The sequence below is a fragment of the Mercurialis annua genome, linkage group LG3 (genome assembly GCF_937616625.2).
Source record: "Mercurialis annua linkage group LG3, ddMerAnnu1.2, whole genome shotgun sequence".
Lineage (NCBI taxonomy): Eukaryota > Viridiplantae > Streptophyta > Magnoliopsida > Malpighiales > Euphorbiaceae > Mercurialis > Mercurialis annua.
This window is the reverse complement of record NC_065572.1, coordinates 15320010-15327643: the sequence shown is the minus strand read 5'-3', so window position 1 is coordinate 15327643 and position 7634 is coordinate 15320010. Positions and strand designations below refer to the sequence as shown.

Genomic DNA, 7634 nt, shown 5'->3' with positions numbered 1-7634 from the left:
ATTCTTAATATATATATTAATTCGAAATTTAAGGATAAGTATTTTTCTTAATTTATTATTTTTGGAAGATAATAAATATAGTAATTAATATATATGGATGATTATCAAAAAGGAGTTTTTGATAAACATAAACTTGTAGAATTGCAATGAGATTGAAATTCGAATTTGTCTCAAACCCTAGTGTTGTTGTATCACTATAAATACACATTAAGCAATAGGTTTGAGGATCACGAAATTCATTATTCACTAAATCACTAAAATTCGAAATTGCTTGTGAAGCAATAGTGCTAGCACACAAGCACTAGTTTTGGCTAAGGTCTGTTCGTGTGGATACTCGTAGAGGACGCGTTCTTTTGGAGGCGTTTCTGATCCGAGGCCAGGTATCACCAAAGTGAACCACCTCCTTCCTTCCTACATTATTGTTGAATTCGACATACAAGTAAGTACTTATTCTGTTAATTCGAATTACATGGATCTTGGTTTGGGTTTTTAGATAAATTTTGAAATTCCGCTGCGTTATGAATCAAGAAAACCCAACACCCCGAACCCCGCTCCGCTCACAACTAGTTAAAGAATAGTCATATCAAACTTATAAAGAACTATCAGTTAACTAATATCAGATTTTTAATCATACCTATTAGCTTTGTAGTGTGCTCTTGCCCACTTCTCGAACCCAATTTCTATTGTGTACGGTTGAATTTCGGCATTAATGACATCGAGTTCTTTCATGTAGTAGTCAAATCCCTTAGTTGTGTGTATGATCTTGCAGCTCCATAGAAACAGTCTCTCAATGTATCTGGATCGTGTTTGAACTTTGATTTGATGTTCCTTAGCATATGGTACATACATATTGCATGACTTGCTTCAGGAAAAACATTTTTGACCCCATTGGATATACTCAAATGCTTATCTGAAACAATACACAGCCTATTTCTTCCACCAATTTCAATTTTACAAAAAAATATTCCCAGGAAACATCGTTTTCAGAATCAACAATAGCAAAACCTAGGGGAAAATCTTACCATTCCTGTCTTGTGTACTTGCTGTTGGTCTACAGTACTTCCAACAATACCGTAGTTCGACTTCAAAAATGTCCCATCTACTACAACTATTGGTCTACATTACTTCCAACCTTTAATAAAAGCATCTAGAGCCATAAACATATATTCAAATTTGCTTTCATCAGTTGTATGAAGATCTACAACAAACCCTGGATTAGTTTGTAGAAGTATGGGCAAATATCCAGGAAAAATGGAATACGAGTCGCACAGACTACCTCTAATATGGTTTAGTGCCTTTACTTTTGACCTCCATGCCCTATTGTAACTCAAAACAATCCCAAAATCTCTTTGAATATCTGCAATAATATCAGCTGGAGTATATATTGTTTTTATATCCAAGAACTTCTTTTTTATATGTTCCCCTATTGTTGAAGATGTTGCTTGCTGTTTCTCGTCCATTCTTATATTTGATGGGCATATGTGGATGTTGATCATTCTTCGAATCATAAACATATTTGTCTTCCCATCTCTTGAAGCTCTCACTGTCCACCTGCAATTTTCATCAATGCAATTGACTATATATTCTCTCTTGCAAGACTTACTGACTTTATACTGAAATTGGTTAGCAATTGTGTGGAAAAAGAAACTTGTCTTCATGATTTCTTTGTCTTTGAAGATCTGCCAAACATAGATTTCTGTTATTTTTGTATCAGTGACGCTGTTGATTTCTTGTGGTTTATTTTTCAGCTTCGTCATCTTCTTTTCTTGTTTGTTTGTATAAAATTTCTGCATATTTTATAATATCGAATTTGTATCACTACTAGATGATGTATCCACAAATTTTTCTTTAAGCATTCCAATAGAGGGTTCACTGTTGATATTCAGTATTTGTGGCTAATCTTCAAAATTTCTTGTTGAAACACATAACGGAAAACTGGTTACTCGCGATTCATCTTTTTTTAGTTCAATGTAGAATTCGAGGCTGATATTATCTTCAACTTCGAAAGTTTGGTAGTTGCTTTCTAACTAATATCTGATTTCAATTTTAGTTTCCCAACTGTTTACCTCTAGTATACCAGCTATCAATTCATTAATTTCTTCAAAGGTTGTGTCTTCCCTTATCAGTATTCCTTTCATTTTGTAGTTGGAGTAATTAAAATGATTATCCCATACTCCATTATAGTGCACAAGAGCCTTCAGTGTTGCTTTTGCTGTATTTTAATGATTAAACATTAGTAAGTATACGAAATCGTTTTAGAAGATAGTTTGACGATTAGTTAAGAATAAGGATTAAAGTGCAAATTAGCCACTTTAAGGACTAAAGTGGACTTTTAACCACAAACTTCCGGAGGAAGTTGTGTTTTACTCTATTTTCTCAAGATAAGAAAATAATATCGATTAAGTGGTTATCGATGGTCATTAAAGTGAAATATTGGACGAAAAAGTGCAAGTTAGCTCAAAATGGAAATTTGAGCGTTTTTGGCCAAAATTGCCAAAATAAATTATTGAAAAGTAAAATAATAAGGTATATGACTAATGTTATTTATTTGAGAAATAAATAATACGGAATTTATCGAAAATCAAATGATTAAAAGTTTAGTGGACTAAATTGGACGAAAGATAAGTTCAAAAGTTAAGTTTGAGGAGGTGGCAACTTCAAGGACTAAAAGAGACACTTTTCCACTTAATATCATCACCTACACAATGAATATTCATTCATTTAAAAACTTATTTGCAGCAAATGGAAAAAAAATTCGTAACTCTCTTCACCATTTCTTCCCAAATCTTCAAAATACCATATCTCCTTCATTTCAAGTCCGAATTGAGCGATTCTTGCGGCCACGGAACGAGAAAATGATTTTCTACAGATCTATGGCTTCAATTTAAGGTAAGAAAATCAAAATATGGTCAAGGTTTAAGCTGTGAATTTCGGGATTTTTAGGTTTAATGAAGTTAGTGTTTAATTGATGTTGTTAGGTGTTTATAAGCTTCTATGGAAGATTGTGGATGGTGAATTTATGCCTTGAAGCTTCGGCATAGGGACAACATCCAAGGTGAGGTATTTTCTGAAATTTATGATGGTTAGTCTATGTTGGAAATTGTGTGAAGATTAGGTGTTTGATGAATTGACTATATGATTTGTGGAGAATTGCTTAAATTCTTGATTGAATCTTGACATAGGAATGGGCTAAGTGTTTTGGCCCCTAAGCTAGTTGATGCTATGAGATTTAATTGATAATTTATGAGTGTTTAATTGGAGTTATATAGCTGAATGTAGATTGAGTTTGAAGCAAGATTGATTGAGTTAGATTTGATGCAAAAATAATGCATGAATAGTTGGCTATTGTATGAATTCAAACCTTGATGTTTTGTTAAGGTTTAAGTCATGGATTGGTATGTGTATGTTTGTTGACGGTGTCTGGGTTGTGATGTTGTAAAATAATGGTTTTGATGGATAATAGGTATTGTTGCATAAGAAGATTACGATTAAGAGTTACGTAAACTAGTTGACGAAATTGCGTAAAACTGTCTTGCGAAACAGCGATATTGCAAAGGCAATATCTTGGGCTGTATAAGTCCAAATAAAGTTCCGTTTGTTGATACAGAAACTTTAGGATGTTACCTATAATTGTCTAAGTTTGAGTTTCTGTTGAATCGGACTCTAAGATGTTCATTTTAGACAGAACATTTTGTTGTGCAATCTGCCCTGCACTTGTAAACAGCTCCAAGAAAATAACTTCTGAGCTGATTTTCGACACCTTCGGGTGCGTTTCATGGTCCGAGATCTAAATGAATGTTGTAAGAGACGTTTTAAACTTTAAGAATGATGATTTCGTTCAGGGGTCAACCTATTTTAGATAAGCATTTTTAATGACCGAAGTAGGTTGATCGAACTAGTTTTAGATGCGTAATCGTAATTAGATTTGTTATTAATTCGTAGCGTTATCGAATTTGTGTAGACTCGACGAAGCGACTATCGATAAGGCTCGAGGGGAACGGATCGAGATGTCTTCATGTTTATTTGAAGAATTTGGATAGCAAGTGGTGAGTACACTTTAAATTACTCGTCAATATTCATAAAGCCGCGTATTTTTATACGAAAGGGTATATGAATATTTATATATTTGAAATGTATGTTTTAAAATGTATTATGTATGTATGTTTTGAAAACGATTGCTTATAAATTATGTTGTTTTAAATAATAATATGGTTATATAAAAAGAACATAAATGTTAAAGTACCGGGGAAGGGTAAAACAACATAATACGAAGTCCAATATCAAATAATATACGAGGAATAGATAGTACATTCCTATATGTACTATCAAACGAATATCGATAAAGGATAAGCCAAAGATAACACGTAATATCGAATATCGAACAATATACAAGTATTTAACCAAATACTAATAAGCATAGTATAGTACGTTCCTATACGTATTATTAAACATAATCAATACCCTATTGTGCGTGTGTTATAAATGTATGCTCTTAGATTGTATTGTGCATATCATGGTCCATAAAGGATCAAGAAAACCCAATAGAAATCATCAAAATGATAAATACATGAGATAAGAAAAGTGTATTGTGACATATTCAATAATAAAAACTGAGATACAAGGTTGAACTCGGTAGAATTATCCCGGGACCTGTATCTCATCTATTCTCGATAATAGTCCTCGGGACTCATACGAAATAAAAAGTAAGTATACATCGAGAAATTGTATGAAACAAGATTGTGAAGCAATACGAAACAAACTTTCCTATTAAATGACAACAGGAATTATATGAATCAATAGTAAAGTCTAAAAGACCTGCAGGGTGCAGAGTCTGGATACAGACACAAGGTTAAATTCGGTTGAACTATCTCGGGACCCGTGTCTAAGGAGTAACTCGATTGAATTATCTCGGGACTCCTATCGATCGTTTGGGATTGAGAAATGGTACGAGTAACTCGGTTGAATTATCTCGGGACTGTACCATATGGTTATGGGTAACTCGGTTGAACTATCTCGGGACCCAACCATAAGGATCAAGTCACAAGAGACTTGCCAATGATTTAATTCGACCTAGAATCATGATGATATAAACTTAGATTTAAGATTCGGTCGAAAACTAATGCAACAAAACGAGAAAGAAAAATATCAACACCATAATGAGAGATCAATGACGTCAAATACGTATAAACTATAAGTTTATGAAATAAACAAAGATTATGAAGGAAAGTAAAGAGGGTATGCAATATGATTTCAAAAGAGTATGTTCTATATATAAAATGGGTTTTTAACGGATTTTAACCCTTTATGTGATATTGCGTGTAATTTGGTGAACTCACTCAGTTTTATACTGACCCCGTCGCTTCTCCCATTTTTCAGGGATAGCATGATATGATTTGGAAAGTCAAGCTTCCGAAGTTTTAATTCTCGGAAGTCATTTGCACAAGAAGTGAAAGAAGGTTTTCATTCTAGCGGTCCGCAGTAGTCTAGATGTTTTAGTCTATGTATTTGTATAACGCATTTTAACTCGGATGTTTTTGTAAAATGGGGTCACATGTATTTTGATATATGAAATATGATTTGATTTGCGAAAAATTTAAACAGGTTTTTAGGCTTGCTACGGGTTTCGGAGCTACCACTCCCATTCCCTAGCGCCGGTCGCGGCTCGAGAAATCGGGTCGTGACATTAACCATTTAGTAAACCATCAACACATCAATCATCCTTAAAACCTTGATAACAACTTCAGTAAACTCAAAATACACTAATTATCACAAAATTGAATGAATTTTCAACAAAAAACTACAGCAAAACTATCAATGTATCCAGTCTGAATGATTATCAATGTATCCAGTTGCCTAACTACGCAATTGATCAGAGACAACAGTTACCTAACTACACAATTTAATCAATTTAAATTTGAAAACCAATCACTTGAATACGAGTTGCGATTGATCAGTTTCTAACCTGAATCGCTTATTGAAGTCATATTAGCTGCGATTCCTCGAGTATTCTTTAAGTTTGACTGATTAATGTGTTCTGTATTTGATCAAATTTTCTTCGAGGCAATGTGCTGCATTTGATTTTGCTCGAATCCTCTCTGAATTGCTGATTTTGAAAGGAAACTATGAGTTTGAGCTTGAGAGAATCTTGCGAGATGGAGATCGATTGAATTTGGAAGAAAATCAGTTTCTATTTAAGAGAATCGTAGTTTGAGAAATTAGGAAGTTTATCTATTAAAAGAAACTTATGTCAAACAATATTATGGTTATAATTAAATTCTTATAGTAGCCGTGAGAATATTTAGGCGTTTTAGGTGTAATTGTCTAAAAATCTCTTATTAAAATTATATTTTTTTGGCCCACAAGACAAACACCTTATTCAGAATATCCAACATATAGGCCAACTAATTTAGTAAACTTAAAAATCAATTCGATGTGATGTCTTAAGTGACAAAAAAACCTTCTCGTCCAAGTAACAATAAATTTAATCTTCAACACGAAACAAATCAAAGTTCAAAACAAAGTTCAGCGACTTTTAAATTAATTACTCATTTTTACACACCTCAACTTTTAGAGCGACTATTTATAACACAAAATTAACTGTTTCATTATGTTTAAATGGAAAAATACATTTATTTATTTTTTTGGATAAATGATTATTAGATTAGTTCAACCACAAAGCAGTTGCAAGCAAAAGTCTTTATAAAAAAGAAAAGGCTAAAAGAAATATCAGAAAAAACCGAATTTCTATATATAGACATCATTAGCCGAATAATAAAATTCTTTGTTGTTGTCCTTGTAGAACGTCACCGCTTTGAAAATTGTAGAATAAACCAAAGAGTCGATATCAATCCAATGTTGATTAAAAACCCTTTTGTTTCTTACTTAGCACAACTCCCAAATAAAGAACAAGCAACTGGTTCACCACAAAATTCGATATCTCCTGCTTGATAAATTGATTCAAAATATCAAAGAATTGATGAGATTGAGTCCAGGGCTGCCCATTAAAAATTACTTAACTTTATCACTGTGTTCCAAGTATGCCAAGCGAAGCGGATATGAAGAACAATGTGAATGCTAGATTCTTCCTCAGAAAAAAACAAACAAGAAGAATTGATTGACGGGACTCCTCTACGAGCCAAACAACATTCGAAGATATTATATATCTTGCTAAAAGACACAAAAAAGTTAATGCGAGGGGGAAGTTTGAATCTCCACAACCTTCCATAGAGAGGATCTTTGGAATGAAATGAAACTTGCCGAAGAGCAGAGAAGACTGCTGGAGTAAATAATTTTCCCCGCAAATGGAACCGGTTAGGTCTGATAGAAGGAGGATGGTTGGAGATATGATGCTGAATTAGCTGGAGGTTCGCCTGTTCACCAATGCAAAGTTTGTGTTGCCACTTGAAATAAAAAAAACTACTGATTGAAGTTGTATATATTAGCTACTGAAAAATGCTTGGTACGACTGAGAGCAAACAAATATGAAAATTGAAGATGAAGAGTTGTGTTCACAATCCAGGTTTCGTGATAAAATATGATGTTATCCCAAAAACCAACTGTTATACGCAACTCAGAATTAATAGCTTGCTAGACCTGTTTATTTTTTATGAAAAGTGAGTTTATTCCTTTCCACA

The 7634-nt window shown here is 33.3% G+C and overlaps 1 long non-coding RNA gene across 1 annotated transcript; it reads left to right on the top strand.

Moving 5' to 3' along the window:
• Window positions 1-2745: 2745 nt before the first annotated feature.
• Window positions 2746-5891, top strand: LOC126671836 (uncharacterized). Its single transcript, XR_007639144.2, has 4 exons — window positions 2746-2889; window positions 2979-3055; window positions 3962-4046; window positions 5377-5891. It is a non-coding gene; the product is annotated as an uncharacterized LOC126671836 (long non-coding RNA).
• Window positions 5892-7634: the final 1743 nt, after the last annotated feature.